This window comes from Lepisma saccharinum, chromosome 3 (genome assembly GCF_977018435.1).
Source record: "Lepisma saccharinum chromosome 3, izLepSacc3.1, whole genome shotgun sequence".
Taxonomy (NCBI): domain Eukaryota; kingdom Metazoa; phylum Arthropoda; class Insecta; order Zygentoma; family Lepismatidae; genus Lepisma; species Lepisma saccharinum.
In genome coordinates, this window is record NC_139231.1 from 26,425,180 (window position 1) to 26,451,713 (window position 26,534).

The window sequence follows — 26,534 nt, forward strand, 5'->3', positions numbered from 1 at the left end:
CAAATCTGCCTGAGGGGAGCACATACTTTCTCGGGTTTATATTATATACTTTCCTACTACTGGAACTTTCTAAAACAAAATACCCCGACACGTATCTTATTGAAAAAGTATTACGTAGAAAAGGTGACAAACTGTTGCTGAAATGGCTGGGACTCGAGGGAAAAAGTTGGATAGACGCAAACGAGGTGATTGTGTAACGGGTGTTTGGGATGTGGTACGGCGACTGCCAGATTTTCCATCGGAACGTCAGGATAGGAAAAATGGCGAGCTTCAACCCGACAACATTCGTTGTCTTATTGTTGGATCTTCTGGATGTGGAAAAACAACGTTACTTATTGATAATTTTCTTCTTGCACCAAACTGATTAAACTGGAAGAACAGGCACCTGTATGTTTTCTCCAAACGTTTGGAGCAACCGAAGTATGCCAGCTGTCGAAACTGTACGAGGGAATAGGCATAGCTATATTTGCTTCTGAAGTGATACCACTAGACTGGTGTCTCGAGAATTCGGTGGTGGTTTTTGACGATGTGATCCTGGAGAACCAGAACGAAATTCGCAATTTTTTTACTCAGGGTCAGCACAGAGGCATGGACTGCTTCTATCTTGCTCAGACTTTTTCCAAAATCCCAAAGCAGCTACTCCGAGACAATGCTAATTTCATTTGTTTGTTTCGTCAAGACTACACCAATTTAAAACACTCCTACGATGATTATGTAGGTGGGGACATAAACTACAATCAGTTTTCCAAATTTTGCTCTTCATGTTGGAACCAAGATGATTTCGGATTTGTCACAATAGACATGACGAGGAAATCTAATAACGGAAAATACAGAAACAAGATTAATAATTTTCTAAACGTTGCAACGTTACAAGAAACGTCTTGACCTATTATAAAAAACTACATACAAAACAATGAAACGCAAACTTGCAGACGACAACCTGAAGCTGCGTAGCTACCTGGCAAAACAGTTTAAGTGGTGGAAATCCGAGAATCGTGGAATTTACGAAGAGAATAAGCGTCAGGACCAACCTATCATCGATGCAATCAGTGGACTTGGTAAAGAAATCAAAGATGTCACCGAGCAAAACAAGGAGTTAATCAACGAGCTTGTGCAACTCACCGCTCGAAATTATACCATACCCACAACGATATCCAGCATTCACACTACTCCGTTGCACACTTGCTCCGGCTCCGTCACACTTGCTCCGGCTCCGAGACATCAAGCCCTAGGCAGTACCTCTTCGGACAAGCTAGTCGAGCTGGGTCCGTTGGCGAGAGATAACATAAGCACTGGGAAATTCGAAAAAGACGAGGTATTCGAATTGTACCCCACCATCGAACCCAACGAGGGTGTGGTTTGGAAAATCCGGTGGACAGGGTGCAACGCTGCAAGCACCGACCAAAGATAGCACTTGGCGTCACTGTTCTGAATATTCAAGAGAGCCTTCTTTGTAGCAATGTTACGTGGTAAGGGGACGTAGCTGGACGCGGAGAGAGGCACAAACTTTTAAAGTTTGATACACAGTTCGTGAGGTCCACCACACAGCGAACCTCCTTAGCTCATAGCTTGATGTTCCTCCTGCTTGGCCACCAGCTCCTCGGCAAATTCGTTGTAGACGACCTTTAGGTTGTCGACTTTCGCCAGATGCAGCGTCTTTGCGTTGGCATTGTGGTAGAAGCTATAAATTTAATCAGACGGCTTCTTGTACAGGCGACATAGCGATGCGTAGAATTTGGTGGAGTGCGTTGCAAGCGAATCGCTGAGGATGGAAATAATTTTGGCTTGCTTTTTCTCCAAAAAGCTACGCACGTCACATGAGATTACCGCACCTGGGACATGGTTCTGTAGCGGTCACATGCTTACCAGGTACACAGGTACGGCAGTGTCTTTCGAAACTTTTACTTGAAACACCAGTTTCACACATAGGGCAAATTTTCACACATTGCATCTTGTTGAAAAAATATTTGTGGGGTGTTATTTTTATATATTTAGTGGAGTGTCACAAAATAAATAATTTGCAATAAAAAAAAAACCTTGGAAGGCTAATTCACGATGGTGCTGGTTTGGTGTGTGTTATTTCAAGTATATGCTATTTTTGCTCCGTGGCGTTACAAGAGTCTGCCTCCCAAGAGGTTTGGTTAGCATGCAATAGATCAGTATGCTAGAAAAAAATAGAGGGGGGTAGAATCGATTTTATTTGCTAGTCGAATAGTTCTCGTCGAATCCTATCCAACAAACCTAAAATCATCATCCTAGCTCAATTAGGAGCCAAGAAAATCAATGTCTTGGAAAACGTCTTAAGATATTTGTCTTAACAAAATTTTCTTGACAGACCGGAAGTAACATCTTGACAAACCGGAAGTCGACTTTTTTAAAGATTAAGATATTTGTCTTAAGACGTTTTCCAAGACGTTGAGAAGGAACTAGTCAGTTTTGCCAACCCCTATTTGTAGGTTAGCTTCGCCTGTAAAATATCATATGGTGAAATTTTCTTGGGGTGAGTTGGCAACACTGCGGCTCACTTGATGGAGCAGTACCGGGTTTATTATAATATTGTGCAGAACCTCTGAACAATCATTACCATAACTAGGATGATAGAAAAGTTGACGAAATACATTTTTAGTTAAATGTGTGGCCTCGGTAGCGCAGTCGGTAGCGCGTGAGTCTCATAATCGCAAGGTCTTGAGTTCACTCCTCACCCGGGGCATTTCTTTCGTAAATTTTAAAGTTACTGTTGTAAATATAATTCCCCTTTTCAACAAGAACATGGGACAAGCGGATCCAATTTATTTCACTCACACTTTTCAAATGCATAAACAGATATCTCATTTCAGTGTAAATACGGCACACGTGTCAGAGCAGACTTGATGATGACTCATTCAGAATTTAAGGAATCGTTGAGTTTTCTGTGGAATGATGTTGCATGTGGAGTAGCGTAGACGAGAAGTCTAAGACGCCTTTCTTAGGCACAAGTCTCTTCGAGGCCGTGGGTTTGAATGCCACCACTACCAAATGATTTCTGACTTACAAGGTTTGATAACAATCTTATCAATTTAAATAAAAGTCTGGGTTATATTGAGATGTTCTACATTTTTACTGGGTCAAATACAGTCACCTTTGGTACGATTACTGCTGTGTAATTTGTGTTGTATTTCACTTAGCTTTCAGCGTTTTTAATCTGCACACTTCAATTATACCGAAGGGTGAAACATTGTCCGAGGAACCGATGCTGTAAGTCAAGTACGCACTGGAATTAGATACCTAAATCAGACTTCGTAAGTATACATCAAGTTATAGTGTTGAACTTTATTCCATTACCTACTGCCTTTTCCCGTAAGGTTTAGTTTCATATATATTTTTCGTAACTAAATGATCGGCCTCGTATGTTTTATTCACTTCTCACTAGAACGAAACAATTACTATGGTTTGACAAGTCTACAATTTTTCGATTTTTGTAGAATTTCCACATTTTTCCGAATCCACTGTCTGTATTTACATTGGGAAAGAAATCTTCACATAGAGAATTCACTGTCACAAGCCGATTTTCACAAGACAAGGTGGCAAGATGAACAGATTAATTTAATCGAACATGAATTTCATGTTCATTTGACGTTTCCTAAATGATATGCTGCTCTTGCTGTATACCTTGGAAGATTATAAGTAGCCGTAACATAAAGTATAAGAAACGACAGAAACGTTGAATCACGTATCTCTGAAGATGATCGGTTGCGAACAAGAGTTTGTAGCAGAATGTTATTCCACCGTGAAATTGAGCAGCTGAAGAAGAGTGTTTACAATTTAATTGCATGGATGAGAAGAGCATCAAGAGAATTGTATGTTCTGCCAAGAACTTAAAGTACTTCACAAGAGAACATAAGAGGAGGTATTGATCGGAATTGTGCTTTATTTATATAAATATGTGATAGGAAATTTTGTTGGAGGTAGTTACAGCCCTACATTTCGAGTCGTGAAAAATCTCTGAACAATCATTACCATAACTAGGATGATAGAAATGTTGACGAAATACATTTTTAGTTAAATGTGTGGTCTCGGTAGCGCAGTCGGTAGCGCGTGAGTCTCATAATCTCAAGGTCGTGAGTTCAATCCTCACCCGGGGCATTTCTTTCGTAAATTTTAAAGTTACCGTTGTAAATATATCTCCCCCTTCCAACAAGAACATGGGACAAGCGGATCCAATTTATTCAACTGACACCTTTCAAATGCATAAACAGATATCTCATATCAGTGCAAATACGGCACACGTGTCTAAGCAGACTTGATGATGACTCATTCAGAATTTAAGGAATCGTTGAGTTTTCTGTGAAATGATGTTGCATGTGGAGTAGCGTAGACGAGAAGTCTAAGACGCCTTTCTTAGGCACAAGTCTCTTCGAGGCCGTGGGTTTGAATGCCACCACTACCAAATGATTTCTGACTTACAAGGTTTGATAACAATCTTATCAATTTAAATAAAAGTCTTGGTTATATTGAGATGTTCTACATTTTTACTGGGTCAAATACAGTCACCTTTGGTACGATTACTGCTGTGTAATTTGTGTTGTATTTCACTTAGTTTTCAGCGTTTTTAATCTGCACACTTCAATTATACCGAAGGGTGAAACATTGTCCGAGGAACCGATGCTGTAAGTCAAGTACGCACTGGAATTAGATACCTAAATCGGACTTCGTAAGTATACATCAAGTCATAGTGTTGAACTTTATTCCATTACCTACTGCCTTTTCCCGTAAGGTTTGGTTTCATATATATTTTTCGTTACTAAATGATCGGCCTCGTATGTTTTATTCACTTCTCACTAGAACGAAACAATTACTATGGTTTCACACGTCTACAATTTTTCGATTTTTGTAGAATTTCCACATTTTTCCGAATCCACTGTCTGTATTTACATTGGGAAAGAAATCTTCACATAGAAAATTCACTGTCACAAGCCGATTTTCACAAGACAAGGTGGCAAGATGAACAGATTAATTTAATCGAACATGAATTTCATGTTCATTTGACGTTTCCTAAATGATATGCTGCTCTTGCTGTATACCTTGGAAGATTATTAGTAGCCGTAACATAAAGTTTAAGAAACGACAGAAACGTTGAATCACGTATCTCTGAAGATGATCGGTTGCGAACAAGAGTTTGTAGCAGAATGTTATTCCACCGTGAAATTGAGCAGCTGAAGAAGAGTGTTTACAATTTAATTGGATGGATGAGAAGAGCATCAAGAGAATTGTATGTTCTGCCAAGAACTTAAAGTACTTCACAAGAGAACATAAGAGGAGGTATTGATCGGAATTGTGTTTTATTTATATAAATATGTGATAGGAAATTTTGTTGGAGGTAGTTACAGCCCTACATTTCGAGTCGTGAAAAATCTCTGAACAATCATTACCATAACTAGGATGATAGAAATGTTGACGAAATACATTTTTAGTTAAATGTGTGGCGTCGGTAGCGCAGTCGGTAGCCCGTGAATCTCATAATCTCAAGGTCGTGAGTTCAATCCTCACCCGGGGCATTTCTTTTGTAAATTTTAAAGTTACTGTTGTAAATGTAATTCCCCTTTTCAACAAGAACATGGGACAAGCGGATCCAATTTATTTCACTCACACTTTTCAAATGCATAAACAGATATCTCATATCAGTGCAAATACGGCACACGTGTCTAAGCAGACTTGATGATGACTCGTTCAGAATTTAAGGAACCGTTGAGTTTTCTGTGGAATAAGGTTGCATGTGGAGTAGCGTAGCATAGACGAAAAGTCTAAGACGCCTTTTTTAGGCACTAGTCTCTTCGAGGGCGTGGGTTCGGTTGCCACCACTACCAAGTGATTTCTGAATTACAAGGTTTGATAACAATCTTATCAATTTAAATAAAAGTCTGGGTTATATTGAGATGTTCTACATTTTCACTGGGTCAAATACAGTCATCTTCGGTACGATTACAGCTGTGTAATTTTCTTGTATTTCCCTTAGCTTTCAGCGCTACACAAGCCGATTTTCACAAGACAAGGTGGCAAGATAAACAGATTAATTTAATCCCCACACCCCCTATACGCGTTCATGGCGTGGTGCTATGCACAGGGGAGAACTTTACCTTTACCTTTTTATGAATTTCATGTTCATTTGGCGTTTCCTAAAGGATATGCTGCTCTTGCTGTATACCTTGGAAGATTATAAGTAGCCGTAACATAAAGTATAAGAAACGACAGAAACGTTGAATCACGTATCTCTGAAGATGATCGGTTGCGAACAAGAGTTTGTAGCAGAATGTTATTCCACCGTGAAATTGAGCAGCTGAAGAAGAGTGTTTACAATTTAATTGCATGGATGAGAAGAGCATCAAGAGAATTGTATGTTCTGCCAAGAACTTAAAGTACTTCACAAGAGAACATAAGAGGAGGTATTGATCGGAATTGTGCTTTATTTATATAAATATGTGATAGGAAATTTTGTTGGAGGTAGTTACAGCCCTACATTTCGAGTCGTGAAAAATCTCTGAACAATCATTACCATAACTAGGATGATAGAAATGTTGACGAAATACATTTTTAGTTAAATGTGTGGCGTCGGTAGCGCAGTCGGTAGCGCGTGAGTCTCATAATCTCAAGGTCGTGAGTTCAATCCTCACCCGGGGCATTTCTTTTGTAAATTTTAAAGTTACTGTTGTAAATGTAATTCCCCTTTTCAACAAGAACATGGGACAAGCGGATCCAATTTATTTCACTCACACTTTTCAAATGCATAACCAGATATCTCTTATCAGTGCAAATACGGCACACGTGTCTAAGCAGACTTGATGATGACTCGTTCAGAATTTAAGGAACCGTTGAGTTTTCTTTGGAATAAGGTTGCATGTGGAGTAGCGTAGCATAGACGAAAAGTCTAAGGCGCCTTTTTTAGGCACTAGTCTCTTCGAGGGCGTGGGTTCGGTTGCCACCACTACCAAGTGATTTCTGAATTACAAGGTTTGATAACAATCTTATCAATTTAAATAAAAGTCTGGGTTATATTGAGATGTTCTACATTTTCACTGGGTCAAATACAGTCATCTTCGGTACGATTACTGCTGTGTAATTTTCTTGTATTTCACTTAGCTTTCAGCGCTACACAAGCCGATTTTCACAAGACAAGGTGGCAAGATAAACAGATTAATTTAATCCCCACACCCCCTATACGCGTTCATGGCGTGGTGCTATGCACAGGGGAGAACTTTACCTTTACCTTTTTATGAATTTCATGTTCATTTGGCGTTTCCTAAAGGATATGCTGCTCTTGCTGTATACCTTGGAAGATTATAAGTAGCCGTAACATAAAGTATAAGAAACGACAGAAACGTTGAATCACGTATCTCTGAAGATGATCGGTTGCGAACAAGAGTTTGTAGCAGAATGTTATTCCACCGTGAAATTGAGCAGCTGAAGAAGAGTGTTTACAATTTAATTGCATGGATGAGAAGAGCATCAAGAGAATTGTATGTTCTGCCAAGAACTTAAAGTACTTCACAAGCGAACATAAGAGGAGGTATTGATCGGAATTGTGCTTTATTTATATAAATATGTGATAGGAAATTTTGTTGGAGGTAGTTACAGCCCTACATTTCGAGTCGTGAAAAATCTCTGAACAATCATTACCATAACTAGGATGATAGAAATGTTGACGAAATACATTTTTAGTTAAATGTGTGGTCTCGGTAGCGCAGTCGGTAGCGCGTGAGTCTCATAATCTCAAGGTCGTGAGTTCAATCCTCACCCGGGGCATTTCTTTCGTAAATTTTAAAGTTACCGTTGTAAATATATCTCCCCCTTCCAACAAGAACATGGGACAAGCGGATCCAATTTATTCAACTGACACCTTTCAAATGCATAAACAGATATCTCATATCAGTGCAAATACGGCACACGTGTCTAAGCAGACTTGATGATGACTCATTCAGAATTTAAGGAATCGTTGAGTTTTCTGTGAAATGATGTTGCATGTGGAGTAGCGTAGACGAGAAGTCTAAGACGCCTTTCTTAGGCACAAGTCTCTTCGAGGCCGTGGGTTTGAATGCCACCACTACCAAATGATTTCTGACTTACAAGGTTTGATAACAATCTTATCAATTTAAATAAAAGTCTTGGTTATATTGAGATGTTCTACATTTTTACTGGGTCAAATACAGTCACCTTTGGTACGATTACTGCTGTGTAATTTGTGTTGTATTTCACTTAGTTTTCAGCGTTTTTAATCTGCACACTTCAATTATACCGAAGGGTGAAACATTGTCCGAGGAACCGATGCTGTAAGTCAAGTACGCACTGGAATTAGATACCTAAATCGGACTTCGTAAGTATACATCAAGTCATAGTGTTGAACTTTATTCCATTACCTACTGCCTTTTCCCGTAAGGTTTGGTTTCATATATATTTTTCGTTACTAAATGATCGGCCTCGTATGTTTTATTCACTTCTCACTAGAACGAAACAATTACTATGGTTTCACACGTCTACAATTTTTCGATTTTTGTAGAATTTCCACATTTTTCCGAATCCACTGTCTGTATTTACATTGGGAAAGAAATCTTCACATAGAAAATTCACTGTCACAAGCCGATTTTCACAAGACAAGGTGGCAAGATGAACAGATTAATTTAATCGAACATGAATTTCATGTTCATTTGACGTTTCCTAAATGATATGCTGCTCTTGCTGTATACCTTGGAAGATTATTAGTAGCCGTAACATAAAGTTTAAGAAACGACAGAAACGTTGAATCACGTATCTCTGAAGATGATCGGTTGCGAACAAGAGTTTGTAGCAGAATGTTATTCCACCGTGAAATTGAGCAGCTGAAGAAGAGTGTTTACAATTTAATTGGATGGATGAGAAGAGCATCAAGAGAATTGTATGTTCTGCCAAGAACTTAAAGTACTTCACAAGAGAACATAAGAGGAGGTATTGATCGGAATTGTGTTTTATTTATATAAATATGTGATAGGAAATTTTGTTGGAGGTAGTTACAGCCCTACATTTCGAGTCGTGAAAAATCTCTGAACAATCATTACCATAACTAGGATGATAGAAATGTTGACGAAATACATTTTTAGTTAAATGTGTGGCGTCGGTAGCGCAGTCGGTAGCCCGTGAATCTCATAATCTCAAGGTCGTGAGTTCAATCCTCACCCGGGGCATTTCTTTTGTAAATTTTAAAGTTACTGTTGTAAATGTAATTCCCCTTTTCAACAAGAACATGGGACAAGCGGATCCAATTTATTTCACTCACACTTTTCAAATGCATAAACAGATATCTCATATCAGTGCAAATACGGCACACGTGTCTAAGCAGACTTGATGATGACTCGTTCAGAATTTAAGGAACCGTTGAGTTTTCTGTGGAATAAGGTTGCATGTGGAGTAGCGTAGCATAGACGAAAAGTCTAAGACGCCTTTTTTAGGCACTAGTCTCTTCGAGGGCGTGGGTTCGGTTGCCACCACTACCAAGTGATTTCTGAATTACAAGGTTTGATAACAATCTTATCAATTTAAATAAAAGTCTGGGTTATATTGAGATGTTCTACATTTTCACTGGGTCAAATACAGTCATCTTCGGTACGATTACAGCTGTGTAATTTTCTTGTATTTCCCTTAGCTTTCAGCGCTACACAAGCCGATTTTCACAAGACAAGGTGGCAAGATAAACAGATTAATTTAATCCCCACACCCCCTATACGCGTTCATGGCGTGGTGCTATGCACAGGGGAGAACTTTACCTTTACCTTTTTATGAATTTCATGTTCATTTGGCGTTTCCTAAAGGATATGCTGCTCTTGCTGTATACCTTGGAAGATTATAAGTAGCCGTAACATAAAGTATAAGAAACGACAGAAACGTTGAATCACGTATCTCTGAAGATGATCGGTTGCGAACAAGAGTTTGTAGCAGAATGTTATTCCACCGTGAAATTGAGCAGCTGAAGAAGAGTGTTTACAATTTAATTGCATGGATGAGAAGAGCATCAAGAGAATTGTATGTTCTGCCAAGAACTTAAAGTACTTCACAAGAGAACATAAGAGGAGGTATTGATCGGAATTGTGCTTTATTTATATAAATATGTGATAGGAAATTTTGTTGGAGGTAGTTACAGCCCTACATTTCGAGTCGTGAAAAATCTCTGAACAATCATTACCATAACTAGGATGATAGAAATGTTGACGAAATACATTTTTAGTTAAATGTGTGGCGTCGGTAGCGCAGTCGGTAGCGCGTGAGTCTCATAATCTCAAGGTCGTGAGTTCAATCCTCACCCGGGGCATTTCTTTTGTAAATTTTAAAGTTACTGTTGTAAATGTAATTCCCCTTTTCAACAAGAACATGGGACAAGCGGATCCAATTTATTTCACTCACACTTTTCAAATGCATAACCAGATATCTCTTATCAGTGCAAATACGGCACACGTGTCTAAGCAGACTTGATGATGACTCGTTCAGAATTTAAGGAACCGTTGAGTTTTCTGTGGAATAAGGTTGCATGTGGAGTAGCGTAGCATAGACGAAAAGTCTAAGGCGCCTTTTTTAGGCACTAGTCTCTTCGAGGGCGTGGGTTCGGTTGCCACCACTACCAAGTGATTTCTGAATTACAAGGTTTGATAACAATCTTATCAATTTAAATAAAAGTCTGGGTTATATTGAGATGTTCTACATTTTCACTGGGTCAAATACAGTCATCTTCGGTACGATTACTGCTGTGTAATTTTCTTGTATTTCACTTAGCTTTCAGCGCTACACAAGCCGATTTTCACAAGACAAGGTGGCAAGATAAACAGATTAATTTAATCCCCACACCCCCTATACGCGTTCATGGCGTGGTGCTATGCACAGGGGAGAACTTTACCTTTACCTTTTTATGAATTTCATGTTCATTTGGCGTTTCCTAAAGGATATGCTGCTCTTGCTGTATACCTTGGAAGATTATAAGTAGCCGTAACATAAAGTATAAGAAACGACAGAAACGTTGAATCACGTATCTCTGAAGATGATCGGTTGCGAACAAGAGTTTGTAGCAGAATGTTATTCCACCGTGAAATTGAGCAGCTGAAGAAGAGTGTTTACAATTTAATTGCATGGATGAGAAGAGCATCAAGAGAATTGTATGTTCTGCCAAGAACTTAAAGTACTTCACAAGCGAACATAAGAGGAGGTATTGATCGGAATTGTGCTTTATTTATATAAATATGTGATAGGAAATTTTGTTGGAGGTAGTTACAGCCCTACATTTCGAGTCGTGAAAAATCTCTGAACAATCATTACCATAACTAGGATGATAGAAATGTTGACGAAATACATTTTTAGTTAAATGTGTGGTCTCGGTAGCGCAGTCGGTAGCGCGTGAGTCTCATAATCTCAAGGTCGTGAGTTCAATCCTCACCCGGGGCATTTCTTTCGTAAATTTTAAAGTTACCGTTGTAAATATATCTCCCCCTTCCAACAAGAACATGGGACAAGCGGATCCAATTTATTCAACTGACACCTTTCAAATGCATAAACAGATATCTCATATCAGTGCAAATACGGCACACGTGTCTAAGCAGACTTGATGATGACTCGTTCAGAATTTAAGGAACCGTTGAGTTTTCTGTGGAATAAGGTTGCATGTGGAGTAGCGTAGCATAGACGAAAAGTCTAAGGCGCCTTTTTTAGGCACTAGTCTCTTCGAGGGCGTGGGTTCGGTTGCCACCACTACCAAGTGATTTCTGAATTACAAGGTTTGATAACAATCTTATCAATTTAAATAAAAGTCTGGGTTATATTGAGATGTTCTACATTTTCACTGGGTCAAATACAGTCATCTTCGGTACGATTACTGCTGTGTAATTTTCTTGTATTTCACTTAGCTTTCAGCGCTACACAAGCCGATTTTCACAAGACAAGGTGGCAAGATAAACAGATTAATTTAATCCCCACACCCCCTATACGCGTTCATGGCGTGGTGCTATGCACAGGGGAGAACTTTACCTTTACCTTTTTATGAATTTCATGTTCATTTGGCGTTTCCTGAAGGATATGCTGCTCTTGCTGTATACCTTGGAAGATTATAAGTAGCCGTAACATAAAGTATAAGAAACGACAGAAACGTTGAATCACGTATCTCTGAAGATGATCGGTTGCGAACAAGAGTTTGTAGCAGAATGTTATTCCACCGTGAAATTGAGCAGCTGAAGAAGAGTGTTTACAATTTAATTGCATGGATGAGAAGAGCATCAAGAGAATTGTATGTTCTGCCAAGAACTTAAAGTACTTCACAAGCGAACATAAGAGGAGGTATTGATCGGAATTGTGCTTTATTTATATAAATATGTGATAGGAAATTTTGTTGGAGGTAGTTACAGCCCTACATTTCGAGTCGTGAAAAATCTCTGAACAATCATTACCATAACTAGGATGATAGAAATGTTGACGAAATACATTTTTAGTTAAATGTGTGGTCTCGGTAGCGCAGTCGGTAGCGCGTGAGTCTCATAATCTCAAGGTCGTGAGTTCAATCCTCACCCGGGGCATTTCTTTCGTAAATTTTAAAGTTACCGTTGTAAATATATCTCCCCCTTCCAACAAGAACATGGGACAAGCGGATCCAATTTATTCAACTGACACCTTTCAAATGCATAAACAGATATCTCATATCAGTGCAAATACGGCACACGTGTCTAAGCAGACTTGATGATGACTCATTCAGAATTTAAGGAATCGTTGAGTTTTCTGTGGAATGATGTTGCATGTGGAGTAGCGTAGACGAGAAGTCTAAGACGCCTTTCTTAGGCACAAGTCTCTTCGAGGCCGTGGGTTTGAATGCCACCACTACCAAATGATTTCTGACTTACAAGGTTTGATAACAATCTAATCAATTTAAATAAAAGTCTTGGTTATATTGAGATGTTCTACATTTTTACTGGGTCAAATACAGTCACCTTTGGTACGATTACTGCTGTGTAATTTGTGTTGTATTTCACTTAGCTTTCAGCGTTTTTAATCTGCACACTTCAATTATACCGAAGGGTGAAACATTGTCCGAGGAACCGATGCTGTAAGTCAAGTACGCACTGGAATTAGATACCTAAATCAGACTTCGTAAGTATACATCAAGTCATAGTGTTGAACTTTATTCCATTACCTACTGCCTTTTCCCGTAAGGTTTGGTTTCATATATATTTTTCGTTACTAAATGATCGGCCTCGTATGTTTTATTCACTTCTCACTAGAACGAAACAATTACTATGGTTTCACACGTCTACAATTTTTCGATTTTTGTAGAATTTCCACATTTTTCCGAATCCACTGTCTGTATTTACATTGGGAAAGAAATCTTCACATAGAGAATTCACTGTCACAAGCCGATTTTCACAAGACAAGGTGGCAAGATGAACAGATTAATTTAATCGAACATGAATTTCATGTTCATTTGACGTTTCCTAAATGATATGCTGCTCTTGCTGTATACCTTGGAAGATTATTAGTAGCCGTAACATAAAGTTTAAGAAACGACAGAAACGTTGAATCACGTATCTCTGAAGATGATCGGTTGCGAACAAGAGTTTGTAGCAGAATGTTATTCCACCGTGAAATTGAGCAGCTGAAGAAGAGTGTTTACAATTTAATTGCATGGATGAGAAGAGCATCAAGAGAATTGTATGTTCTGCCAAGAACTTAAAGTACTTCACAAGAGAACATAAGAGGAGGTATTGATCGGAATTGTGTTTTATTTATATAAATATGTGATAGGAAATTTTGTTGGAGGTAGTTACAGCCCTACATTTCGAGTCGTGAAAAATCTCTGAACAATCATTACCATAACTAGGATGATAGAAATGTTGACGAAATACATTTTTAGTTAAATGTGTGGCCTCGGTAGCGCAGTCGGTAGCGCGTGAGTCTCATAATCTCAAGGTCGTGAGTTCAATCCTCACCCGGGGCATTTCTTTTGTAAATTTTAAAGTTACTGTTGTAAATGTAATTCCCCTCTTCAACAAGAACATGGGACAAGCGGATCCAATTTATTTCACTCACACTTTTCAAATGCATAAACAGATATCTCATATCAGTGCAAATACGGCACACGTGTCTAAGCAGACTTGATGATGACTCGTTCAGAATTTAAGGAACCGTTGAGTTTTCTGTGGAATAAGGTTGCATGTGGAGTAGCGTAGCATAGACGAAAAGTCTAAGGCGCCTTTTTTAGGCACTAGTCTCTTCGAGGGCGTGGGTTCGGTTGCCACCACTACCAAGTGATTTCTGAATTACAAGGTTTGATAACAATCTTATCAATTTAAATAAAAGTCTGGGTTATATTGAGATGTTCTACATTTTCACTGGGTCAAATACAGTCATCTTCGGTACGATTACTGCTGTGTAATTTTCTTGTATTTCACTTAGCTTTCAGCGCTACACAAGCCGATTTTCACAAGACAAGGTGGCAAGATAAACAGATTAATTTAATCCCCACACCCCCTATACGCGTTCATGGCGTGGTGCTATGCACAGGGGAGAACTTTACCTTTACCTTTTTATGAATTTCATGTTCATTTGGCGTTTCCTAAAGGATATGCTGCTCTTGCTGTATACCTTGGAAGATTATAAGTAGCCGTAACATAAAGTATAGGAAACGACAGAAACGTTGAATCACGTATCTCTGAAGATGATCGGTTGCGAACAAGAGTTTGTAGCAGAATGTTATTCCAACGTGAAATTGAGCAGCTGAAAGTAGTGGTATTTGTGGTGGGATAAACCCGAGAAAGTACGAGCCCCCCTCAAGCAGATTTGCTATACTTAAAACTTGCTCAACATGCCCATATGAGCTTTTTGCTCAAGTGTGGAATCTTGTCTAATTCAAGATTTTTGTAAAAATGCCCTCGGGAATTTCCTGAGAAAGTACGAACCCCCTCAGATTGATTTGTCTATACTTACAAAAGGCACTTCTGAGAGATTGTTGTCCATAAATTTGTTAAAAATATGCCCCTCTTCATATTTTTTTTGCCCACACCTAAAACTACGCCACACACACCCACACCCACCCACACCCACCCACGCATATTCACTTCCGGTCCACTTCCGGTCCACTTCCGGTCCACTTCCGGTTCACTTCCGGTCCACTTCCGGTCCACTTCCGGTTTAAGTTCAACTGGATACCAGGTTCACTATTATTAAAACAATTCAAAACACAGAGACCCTCTAGAATTGCTCCGTGACTCTCTCATTTCTTACATCATAAACATATGATTTTTCACCTATGAGAATGACACTACAAATGGTGTCATCTGGTAATGTCTCCTGGAATTCACAGATAATTTTAATGTTTGTTCTATCATTCACCACAACCTGTTTTCTTTTTGAGGTGTTAATTACAAACATGGGTCTCTGTGTCTTGAATTCATCTGGAGTGTAATACATATCAGTACTGCCAGTAGTGACGCGCTTGAAAGCCGAAAAAGCTTCATATAATTTGAGAAAATCATCCTTGGAAATGTCTAAATTATAATTTTCTCTAGGAAATACCTCATTTCTGCCATTTTTAAGATATATATTCTTGATGTTGCAGCTATCAAATTTACTTGAATTTTTTTCCTGATTATTGTGTCTTCCAGTCTGAAACAGTACCACTACAAAATCAGGCATGTCAAATTGAATACTAGAGAATGAATTTGTGGCATCAAATTCATAATATGTGCCAGTGGCAACCTTCTGTACGCATTGATATGTATAAAATTGTAGAGGAATCTGTGGATTTTTTATTATATCTGCTTTGTATTTAAGAGCATAACTGGCCTCATATTCAACAACAGGGATTCTTAGCTCCATAGTCTGAATAATACACTTGCCTGCATCAGGTAGGGTATTAGGCAGAGCTTCCCCTGTAGAGTTTAATGTGTTGTATCTCATCAAAGCATTGTTATCATTGGCAGCTCTTCTAAATGTAATTCTTAACCCGCCCTTCCACATAATATCTTTGTAATCTGAGAAGAATCCTGGCAACAGGCGCATGGGGAAGAGCACTGTGTGATTTTTAGATAATATTTTCTCACCAGCCTCAAATCCACCGATTTTGTAGTAAGAAGCTTCGGTCTTGGATAATTTTAATGTAGCCAAAGCCGTGGAGGTAATGCCGGGATAATCCACTCTGTTTATAACAACGCCATGCTTTCTGATCTCAATTTCAGAGAACAGATGCGGCACAAAATTGTCTACCAATCTTATATTTGAATTTGCCGGATAATCTGTTCCATCGAGCTTTACAACATCAAATTTGATGTATAGATCTGCTCTGTGGGGGTGTATAAAGCCATCCCCTACATCAAGATCAACCTCAATTTCTGTGTTGGGTTGATTTAAATTTGCAAATGTCCTCCTGTTTGGAGGGAATGATTGTAGCTCATAACTCTCAATATTTTCCATTGTATGTATTTTTATTTAAATATTAATCTCTATGATAGCAGTTGTTGTGGCTCCAGCAAAATCAACTAATTCTTCTTTTTCATTAGTGACCATCAATTCAATGTAATCTATTCTATTATGGCACACAGGAAAATATAATGTTGGGGATGGATTGTAGATGATGGGCTCCATGAATTCGGAATTAGGTTTGAATGTTGCAATGATGCCGGTTTGTTTGTGAGTGCCTATGCCATTTGATTTGGTGATCATACCCTCGGCTACATTACAGTGAATATTCAGAGTCTCTATGGCTAAGAATTTGGGTATATTCATAGCAGTGTGTTTGATGGCCGGTTCAAGTTTTGTATTGTTCTCAAAGCCTAACAGCTCTCCTATAGTACCCAGATCCACTGTTTCTGTAGCAGATACAATCTCTACTCTATGAGTGACAGAATTTTGACTTAACACTATACCTCTGGGTAATTGAGCATTTAGAGTGGATAGATTATATTGCCCTGGAGTGATGACAATTTTTTGATCCCCTACTGCAATTGTGTTGTTGTGGTGTGTAATATTAGGGATTAGGTACATGCCGTAAAATGCTCTGAGAGCTATTGTTTTGGGATACACTATGTCATCATGCAATTTGAGTTTCAATATTGAATTTTGGCTGGTGAGATGGAATACCCCCATGATGTTTTAAATACCACAAGGCCTTTTGAAAATCTTCAATTGATGGTTTATTTATTTGAGACATATATCTGAGAACAGATAAACACAAATGTCCGCAATTAACATCTTTGAAGTTCTGAACACGGGCATTATTGTAATAAAGATTAGGTGATTTTAGATATTTTATTAAATTTTCAGGTGGAACACCTCCAAAGGAATCAAACACAAATGCCTCATTTTTTAAATATTTAAGATAGCAAATCCAGTGAGTGCCCTGATTTTTGTACTCATCCAAATTAACAATGCCACACTCTTTGTTGAGTGGTTGTTCTGGTAAAGAATCAGACATGTACACACCTCTAAAATTTTTGATGCCCAGTGGCTTGATTAAAGCTTCAATATCTTGGTTTGTAAGCGGCTCTTGTTTTTTTTAAACTTATTCATGGCTCTCTTAACACCTTTGCCTTTTTTCTCCATGGCCAGGTTATTGCGCCTCTGCTCATCTAATTCTGCCCTATTTTTCTTGGCATCTATTACTGTTTTTGCTATGGCAGCTGATCCCCCAGCCAAGCTCCCCACAGCCCCGAGAGCAGCTAAGATGGCCGGGATGGTAAATATGAAACCCCCCACATGTGATTTTTTTCTTGATTGCTGTAATTTTTTTAATTGGGGGGTACTAAGCAACAATTTCATACCATGGCCCTTTGCAAGACAAGAGCTTTTTTTCTTGCGCTGCTTTTTGGTCAAGAGACTGTCAATAGTTTTAAGAGATTTGAGACCTGCATAAGGTATTTGATACATAACACCCTTGGCCTTCATTGTAGGTTTATTATATACATATTCACAACCCCCACCCCAGTTTTTGTTTGGTGCTCATAGCTATGGTGGTCCCCAATGCTGATATTCTCTCACTTAAAGAAGCATCTTTGCTTACAAATCTACCAAATGCAGCCTCTTCTAATTTCTTGTCTGCAACATGTCTCTTGTCAAGATCAGAATGTGTGTTGTATGCTATGTCATGGTCTCTACAAGCAGCATCTAAAGGATTAACACCAGGATCCCCTCTGTTTAATCTATGATCCAATTTTGTACCGGGACCACAATACTGATAGCCTGGAATATGTAGTTCAAATGGCAGCTTGTTTATAATGTCATTCACCAGCCCCCGACCCTCAGAAATATTCCAAAATTTAGGTGGTAGAGTATTAATAATTTTTATGAGATATCCAATCCCTTTAGGGTCATTCACTATAAAATTAGACAATTTTGTGCTTATCATGTCCATAATTCCAACCTTTTCATTGTAAAAATTGTGGTTCCCAGCATTTTCCTCCCCAGCTATCACCAATAACCTATCCACAAGTTTCCTGACATCATCAACCCATACAAATTCTTTAGGCAGGGTGTTGTATTGTTTGATTCCACTACCTGTCTTGATTTGTGACCATATGGGCTTGATTAAATTATTGTATTTTGCTCCACTGCTCGACTTGACTCTTTTTTGTGTGGGATCATTGTTCTGGTATAGAGCATCTGATTTTATTAATATTTCTTTGTAATGTTCATAATCTTGATCTGTATAGCTGCCAGGCCTTTTCCTAGTTATCAGTTCCCACAATCCAGGTGTGCCGGGATATTTAACAAAACCACCTTTTTCTCCGAGACGAGATTCTGAATATACAATTATATCATCTCCCATAAATGTTACTCTGAAATTGCCAATTCTATGTATGATGCTGCCATCAAGCTCTGTGTCAGCATATAAGCCAAACACCTCATCTTTGTTGTCTTTAGGTGTGGTTAAATATTTTTGAGCAAGAAGACCCAATTCAATAGGATCCTGAGTAGCTTCAATTCTTCTAGGAGCAACAGGACTAGGTGTATGAATACTGGAAAGTGGGGTGAATGGATAATCTAATATGTTCCTTGCAGCTACAGGTACAAGCTCCGTGATCAAATCTTGATTTTGCTCTGTAACAGTTTTGATATTCTTACCTAAATTATTAATAGCATCAATTACAGGCTGTTCTGTTTGTTTGTGTTTTTCATAAATTCCCCGGTTCTCTGATTTCCATCCCTTAAATCTTTTTACAAGATAATCTCTTAACTTAAGATCGTCAATAATTGGTCGTTTCATGGTTATTTATATATGTTTCAACGTCTAGAAAATCGTTGATTTTATTCCTGTATTTGCCACTACTGGGTTTTCTTGTCATATCAATTGTGACAAACCCATAACTATCCTGGTTCCAGCACCTACTGCAAAACTTGGAAAAATCATTGTAGCTCAAGTCCCCACCTACATATTCATCATGTATGTGTTTGAGGTTGGTATGATCTTGATGAAACACACATATAAAATTGCTGTTGTCTCGGATCAGTTGCTTCGGTATTTTAGGAAAAGTCTGTGCCAGGTAGAAGCAATCAATGTTTTTGTGCCGCCCCTGTGTAAAGAAATTTCTAACCTTGTTTTGATTATCCAGTATAACGTCATCAAACACAACAACAGAATTATCGAGACATTCATGAAGTGGCTTAACATCTGATTCAAAAGTGGCAATATCCAATCCATCATATAGCTTCATCAGCTGCTGATATTTTAATTGTTCCAAGCTCTTAGAAAAGACATACAAGTGCCTGTTTTTCCAGTCTAACCAGTTGGGTGCCAATCAACCATTAGTGTAGTTTTACCACAAGCAGATGGCCCAACAATAAGACATCTAATATTATCAGGCAGCAAGTTGCCATTTCTCTTATTCTGTTGTTCAGGTTCTGGCAGCCTTTTTATAACATCCCAGGTGTTCATATTATCACTTTGTTTGCATCGATCCAGCTGTTTTCCGGATGACCCAGCCATTTGACAAGTAACTTGTTGCCTTTTCTGCGGATGATTTTTTCTATGAGATATGTGTCAGGCTGTTTAGTTTTGCTGAGCTCTTGTTCATAGAACCTGCCTTTGAGAATTTCTCCTCGGTGATCTTTTATTATATATGTGTTAAGAGTCCCAGGTTTAACTTGAACCACTGTAAATAATTCAGTGCTCCAGTTTCTTGTAAAGCCTCTTTTGAATAAGTGCTTATATTTGCTGATTCTTACTTGATCACCCACCCTGTATTTGGCCCTTCTTGTTGTTGGCTGGTATCTAGGATAATAAACAGTCCTGATCAATTTTTGCTCATCAGATGAAGTTACTTCAGAGGGTTTCATGTTGATTGTGGAATGGACCGAGTTGTTATATTTATGTAGAAGTTCTGGAAGAATATTAATCCATTTATAATTACCTTGCAGTGTAAATTGTTTATACATAAGATTTTTTAAGGTTCTGTTGAATCTCTCTACAATTGAGGCCTTGAGATCACTGTAACTCGAATAATGTTTTATTGCCTGGCTTTTAATAAATTGTTGAAACACTGAATTATAAAATTCTTTGCCATTATCTGTTTGCAAATAGCGCGGTGATCTTCCTGAATGATTGATGATTGTCCTGATGGCTTCTGTAACACATTTTCCAGTCTTGGATTTGAGTGGCACAGCCCAGGCAAATTTTGAAAATGTATCTATGACAGTGAGTAGATACTTGTAGCCCTTGTTGATTTTGTCTAAGTTTTTCAACTGTCCACTTGCCATTTCAATCAAGTCGCTCTGCCATAAATCATCTATGCCCTTTGTAACTACTAGGAGTCTCTTAAAATTATGCCTGGCCTGTCTGTATAATTCATCAACTATAATTTGTCTAGACATAATATGTAAACAAGAATATTGCAACTATGGGGTGTTCAGCAGCTGAGACTGCAGGATTTTCTAAATATAATTTGTCCCCTATTTGTATTTTAAATTCCAGAGATCCATCATCTTCAACATATGCTGTTTCTAATGTATCGGGATCTGTAAAATCCTCTAACTCTACACTGGTGATTTTTGCTTTGTTCTCAGCATTTGTTATTGATAAGGTAGGGTAGTGGTGTGCCTGTGGCTGATGCCAATATTTGATCTTGATTGGTCTCAATGTGCCCCCAACAAAAAATTGGTAATAAAATTGTGCAGGGGACAGCATATATATTTTGCCACCTGGTGTAAATGGTGAATCATATTCTTTGTTGGGGATGCTGTACAATTCAAGAATTACTGTATGTTTTGGATTCTCGATTATGCCTGTTATTTCTTTTTCTGCTGTAAGCAATCTGCTTGTTACAGATTCAAGGTGCTCATTGATGGTCCTAACAACATCATCATGGCCTGGCTTGATTTTTATGTCCACAACAAGTTTCTTGTATTGTTGCACAATATCTTGTAGCTGGGTGGCAAAAACAGACAGAGCATTTGCTTGATTGGATTCCATGGTTCCTAGCTGTTGCTTGATATTGGCTACAATTTGTTGCAAATTTTCAACAATTGACAATTTTGAATTTTGAGCAGTAAGATCATGGACCTGTCTTCTGATATCCTCAAACAGGGCATGCAGTTCATTAATATGTTGATTAGTTGGTAGAGTGGCCACTGTCTGAGTGAGTTGTTTGATCTCTGCTTGGATATTCTTGATATCTTCTGATTTCAATATCCTATTCACTGCCCTCTTAATATTTTTAAGTTCCTGTGATGTAGGAAGATTTGATACTGTATTTTGCAAAAATTCAAGTGCCAATTTCACATTGTTTAATTCAGAAGCATCAGCCACATTTTGCATAGCATTTTGGAGCAGGGCTATATCTGCCTGAGTGGGTGTGGATTGTTGTAAAATTTCAAGTTTTGTTTGGATATCATCGATCAAGTGATGAAAATGAGATAGTTCAGATTCAGTGTTGAGGTTTTCAAGCTTTGTGATTTGGTGCTGGACACTGACAAGAGTATCTACAATCCCAGGCAATCGGGATTCTTGTACATTTGCCAAATCACTTTGCACTGCTGCTATTGTACCTTCAAGATGGGTTATGATACTTTGAATTTTTCCAAAATCTTCATATGTTTCAAGTTGCAGCTTGATGTTGGCAACACTCCGAGTTATTGCATTCAAAGCATCAGAAGATGGCAAATTGTTCATAAAATTTTCAAGCGTCTCAATTTTTTCTTTAACCTCGGCTATGGCATTGTGCAGAGGATCCAGATTAGGTATCTGGAGTGACTGAATCTGTTCTTTCAGAGTGGAAATCACTAGATCAAAATCTTCTTGTGATTTTATGCTTTTGACAATTGTTTGGAGCTGTGGCTGGACATTATTTATCTGCTCTTCCAATTGCTGTTTCAATTGCTCAGAGTTGGTAGCCTGGGTCTTAAATTTGGCTTGAAGAGCTGCTACAGCTTCTTCTAAACTTTGAAAATTATCTAATGTTGCCAGATCAGTATATTTTTGAAGCAGCACTTTGAGTTCAGAATCAATTTTAAGAAGAGGGTCCATGCATTGTGATTGCAAATTTGTAATTTCTAATTGAAGACTGGCATTGAGTGTGGTTTGTAAAGCTTGTAAATCACTTCTTAATTTCTTGACTCTGACATCAAGCATCAGAATCTCATCACTGTGATCTTCATGTCTTGTATGGCCAAATATATCATTAGGCATTTTCTTTTAGTGGTTATTTATTATAGAGTATCTGATTCTTAATTCTATAAAAAAGGGTATAAGCTTGTCATATGATCCAGGGACCTCAATATATAAGCAGTCACCAGCAGAAACAGTATAAACAGTGCCAGAAATCATGTTTGAGTGCTTAATTCTATAAATATTTCTCCCTACTGAAATCTTGACATCACCCTCAGGGGTTGTAATAAATTGCAATTGCCCACCTACAGGTAATTGGTAATGATTTAAATTATTGTTAAATATGTACAATGTTTTGCCTGTTTCATCATCAACATCTGTAAGTATGCTGTTCAGATGAATAATTAACAAGCCACTCAGTTTAGACAGCATATCAGGAGAGGGTTGTGGTGTTGGCAGCTCCATAATTTTGAACCCAAATAAGTTCATAGGCATGTTTATTTATTTCAAATCATGCTCTGTAATTGGGCATTGATTCCCATTTTTCAAATCACAACGCCCCCAAGGTAAAGTATGTATGCCACATGATAAAATGCATCTCTTATCATCATGTGGGTCCAGGGCCACTTTTCTTACAATATTTGAAGTCAATAAGTGATCCACACTCTGGATTCTGGATTCTGATGTTTTGATTGAATTCTGGGATTTGAGGCAATTTTCATAATCTTCAAATTGAAGATCTTTTTCAACAGTTACTTTGCCAATACCCTTGGCCTTTTTGGCAACAGTGCCACTACATGTCTCAAAAGTGTACATCTTGGCACTTAACCCAGCAAATTTCACAATAACATCACCACATGTCTCATCTTTTAACTTGCCAGGCACCTTTTTGTTGTGGGGTTGAATCCTTGTATGTTCACTGGTATCAAAATATTGAAACAATTCAGGCTGTGCAATATCTTGATAAACATCTTCTGTTTGAATATCAAGAACAAAACTATCCGTATCCATGTACATCAATTTTACATTATCACCATAAAAAGGTTTCAACACATCATAATACAATGTTAACATATGTAATTTGGACAATTCCAATATCACAGCCCCTACATAAATAGGTTTATCAAATTTGATCTTTGTTTTTTTCATGTTGAAAAGTGCCATGTGCTCATCATAAATTCTTCTGTAATTGAAATTAGGCTTTGCAACCAATTTTTTGCTCCGGCTGGGGTCAGTAATTATTTTAACATCGGTATGTTTTCTGACATTTTCAATTGTTTTGCCATAGACAGAATTCACCATCAATTTAAACAAGGCCTTATCAAATTGGCTCTTTGCAGATGTTCGAAGCTCCGTGTTTGTATCAATGTATGGTTTCAACCATTCTGAGTGCCTGAACCTCAAAACTTTGCCAACTTTGGTCACTTGAACACCATGATTCATCAGGAACTGGAGGTTTTTGTAATATATGACATAATCCTGTTTTGGCTCTAGAGTCATCATGAGCTTCTTCTGTTTAGAGCCAGGTGAGCACTGAACCTCGGGAATTGGGGGCAGATCAGAAAATATGTTGTGCAAATTATCTGGAATTGTCAGATCAACCTCTAAGAACAAGCCGTAGTTACTGTCATCAAAGTCCTGAAGATCTTCAATATTAAAATCTTCAACCCATTCAAGCCCTGCATATGGCAGTTTTTTCATCATGGCATAACCATAGAGGCTGTTTGCATCTACATACAGTATAAAATTTGATGGCCGTGCTGGATCATAATCAGGCATATGCTTGTTATTTGCTCTGGCATATCTCTGGGAACATTGCACCATCCCCCCTCTTATACATTTCTCCATAAACAGATACATATCTTGATCGTGGATCAGATCCAATTGCATTTTGGTGTTCAAAAACGTTGCGGCCCATGCTAGGCCCGGGGCACTGAAAAAATACACTGGGTCCAGTCTATAATTTTGCATAGAAGATTTTCTGAATGCCTGCAATATATCAGCTAAGAGAGTGACATCAAGTTTTAAATATGCCATGTGATAATCACCAAATGTCTTGCATTTTAAATTGTTCCACATCAACTGAGCATGGTGATAATCTTCATCAGTGATTCCAGATCCTCTGATTTTGCTATAAAACTCTTCTTGTGGTGGCAGGGAACACTCATCAAATTTAGAAAAATCTGTGACATAGTCATATGGATATACACCCTTCCGCCTAATTAATTTCAGGTCCTGATTTGGAAACAAAGCACGTGTGATTTTGAATTGATCATCAGGTAATTGATTTGCCAGTATAGCCAGGCTAGCCGATAAAAATCTGTAAGAATCAAGAAATCTTATGTGAATAGGAACACCATCAACTTTAATTATCTTGCTAATAGATATATATTTCTCATCATTTTCAGCTAAAATGTTTAAATTCTGCTTGTCAAACCCCTCGTACCTGATCAGATGATGGAAATCATAATTGGATGCTCCATGGCAAAATATGGGGATAAATCTTGGTCTCTTGATCTTAATATTACAGCTATTACACAGGGCCCTTAAGAATTTTCCATCTGTATGAGAATGGTGATGTACCTTGATATTTGTATCTGAAAATTCAGATTCACATACCGGGCATTTTTCTGCTTTGTTGAAATCTTCAATCTGTTTCTCTGTTAAAGGCAACATAGGCTCTGATTTTAATAAGATCTTAGATGCTATGTCACGGCACTCATTTTCTATTCTATGTGCAAATATTTTGATGGCATTTGGTCCCTTGTATGAATATTCTTTAATAACAACACCATCCCGTATAACCATAAAACAAAAGCTGGAAGGTTCATGTTGCTGGTATGGTGTAATTGAAGATTCTTCGGGATCTGGATTGCAGAATGCAAGAGATTTGAGGTTTGATTCAGAATCCCAGACAATATATACTGGGTGTTCCAACGAGGCTTCATACTTTTTGAATTTGCAATTTTCACTTGGCATTGGCATCACCATATGAACAGGTTTATGGTTCCCACAGTATTTCAGATGCTCAATTAACTTGTTTTTTGCAATTTCTGCACTCTCTTCCCGAACCCCCTTAACCATTTTCCTGCCATCAAATTCAGTTAAGCATCTTCTGCACAACTTAAATATTTTTTTATATTTGTCTAGTTGTGTTCTCACTAAAGCTTCAAGATTATGTATCAGAGTATAATGATATGTGCTATCCTCTTCAATTAAGAGCAAATCAATCGGAATTGCAGATTCATCATCAAGTGTACTGATTCTGAGAGGTGCTATCGGGCAATTGCCAGTGGAACAAATAAATACATTAATAGATAATTGTTTGCCATTGATGTGCCTGGCCTTTTTTTCAAATTTATCAATATTCTGAACAGACATTGGATATTCTAAACCCTCCATTGCATCGTCAAAATCATGTTCATGTTGTTTGTAATAAGTTATTCTCTGAGGATCCCTTGAAACTGGATACAGAGCAGCTAATATACACCACAAAAAGCATTTCGCGTCATTATTTTTTATATTGACCACGGCTCTTTTGTTTTTGATATTGGCAGGTAATGGCAGATATGTAGAACCTTTTAATGGGCTGAATTCAGAAATATTAATATATAACTTGTGTGATGAACCGCATAGGCTCCATCCTGACTCTTTTGCTGCAAATTCAGAGTGTTTCATATTCAATTGATCCATCAATCTGCTTATTATTTTGTCTGAATTTGCGTTTGAATATACCGGTACAGTTTCTGTTATGTGGGGCTGTGTAAATTTTGTGTCATTTGGTTTCTTATATTGTACAAACAATTTGAGGGAGAGCTTATAAGAGCCATTTTGTGCATTTAGAATTGCCTGTATATCAGGTTTTTTACTGTTCAAAAAATTCTCAATGCCACATCTTGGCTCTGATACAAACCGGTGATCTCTTAATTGGCCGTTAAAACTGCTATGGATAGGTTCATGGCGTGGCTGCTTT

General features: G+C 38.1%; 9 non-coding genes across 9 annotated transcripts; all 9 read left to right on the forward strand.

Moving 5' to 3' along the window:
* The first annotated feature begins 4,049 nt into the window (after window positions 1-4,049).
* Window positions 4,050-4,122, forward strand: TRNAM-CAU (transfer RNA methionine (anticodon CAU)). The gene has a single exon. It is a non-coding gene; the product is annotated as a tRNA-Met (tRNA).
* Window positions 4,123-5,461: 1,339 nt separating this feature from the next.
* TRNAM-CAU (transfer RNA methionine (anticodon CAU)) lies at window positions 5,462-5,534 on the forward strand. Its single transcript has one exon. It is a non-coding gene; the product is annotated as a tRNA-Met (tRNA).
* A 1,048-nt stretch (window positions 5,535-6,582) lies between these two features.
* On the forward strand, window positions 6,583-6,655 carry TRNAM-CAU (transfer RNA methionine (anticodon CAU)). The gene has a single exon. It is a non-coding gene; the product is annotated as a tRNA-Met (tRNA).
* A 1,048-nt stretch (window positions 6,656-7,703) lies between these two features.
* TRNAM-CAU (transfer RNA methionine (anticodon CAU)) lies at window positions 7,704-7,776 on the forward strand. The gene has a single exon. It is a non-coding gene; the product is annotated as a tRNA-Met (tRNA).
* A 1,339-nt stretch (window positions 7,777-9,115) lies between these two features.
* Window positions 9,116-9,188, forward strand: TRNAM-CAU (transfer RNA methionine (anticodon CAU)). Its single transcript has one exon. It is a non-coding gene; the product is annotated as a tRNA-Met (tRNA).
* A 1,048-nt stretch (window positions 9,189-10,236) lies between these two features.
* Window positions 10,237-10,309, forward strand: TRNAM-CAU (transfer RNA methionine (anticodon CAU)). Its single transcript has one exon. It is a non-coding gene; the product is annotated as a tRNA-Met (tRNA).
* Window positions 10,310-11,357: 1,048 nt separating this feature from the next.
* TRNAM-CAU (transfer RNA methionine (anticodon CAU)) lies at window positions 11,358-11,430 on the forward strand. The gene has a single exon. It is a non-coding gene; the product is annotated as a tRNA-Met (tRNA).
* A 1,048-nt stretch (window positions 11,431-12,478) lies between these two features.
* TRNAM-CAU (transfer RNA methionine (anticodon CAU)) lies at window positions 12,479-12,551 on the forward strand. The gene has a single exon. It is a non-coding gene; the product is annotated as a tRNA-Met (tRNA).
* A 1,339-nt stretch (window positions 12,552-13,890) lies between these two features.
* On the forward strand, window positions 13,891-13,963 carry TRNAM-CAU (transfer RNA methionine (anticodon CAU)). The gene has a single exon. It is a non-coding gene; the product is annotated as a tRNA-Met (tRNA).
* Window positions 13,964-26,534: the final 12,571 nt, after the last annotated feature.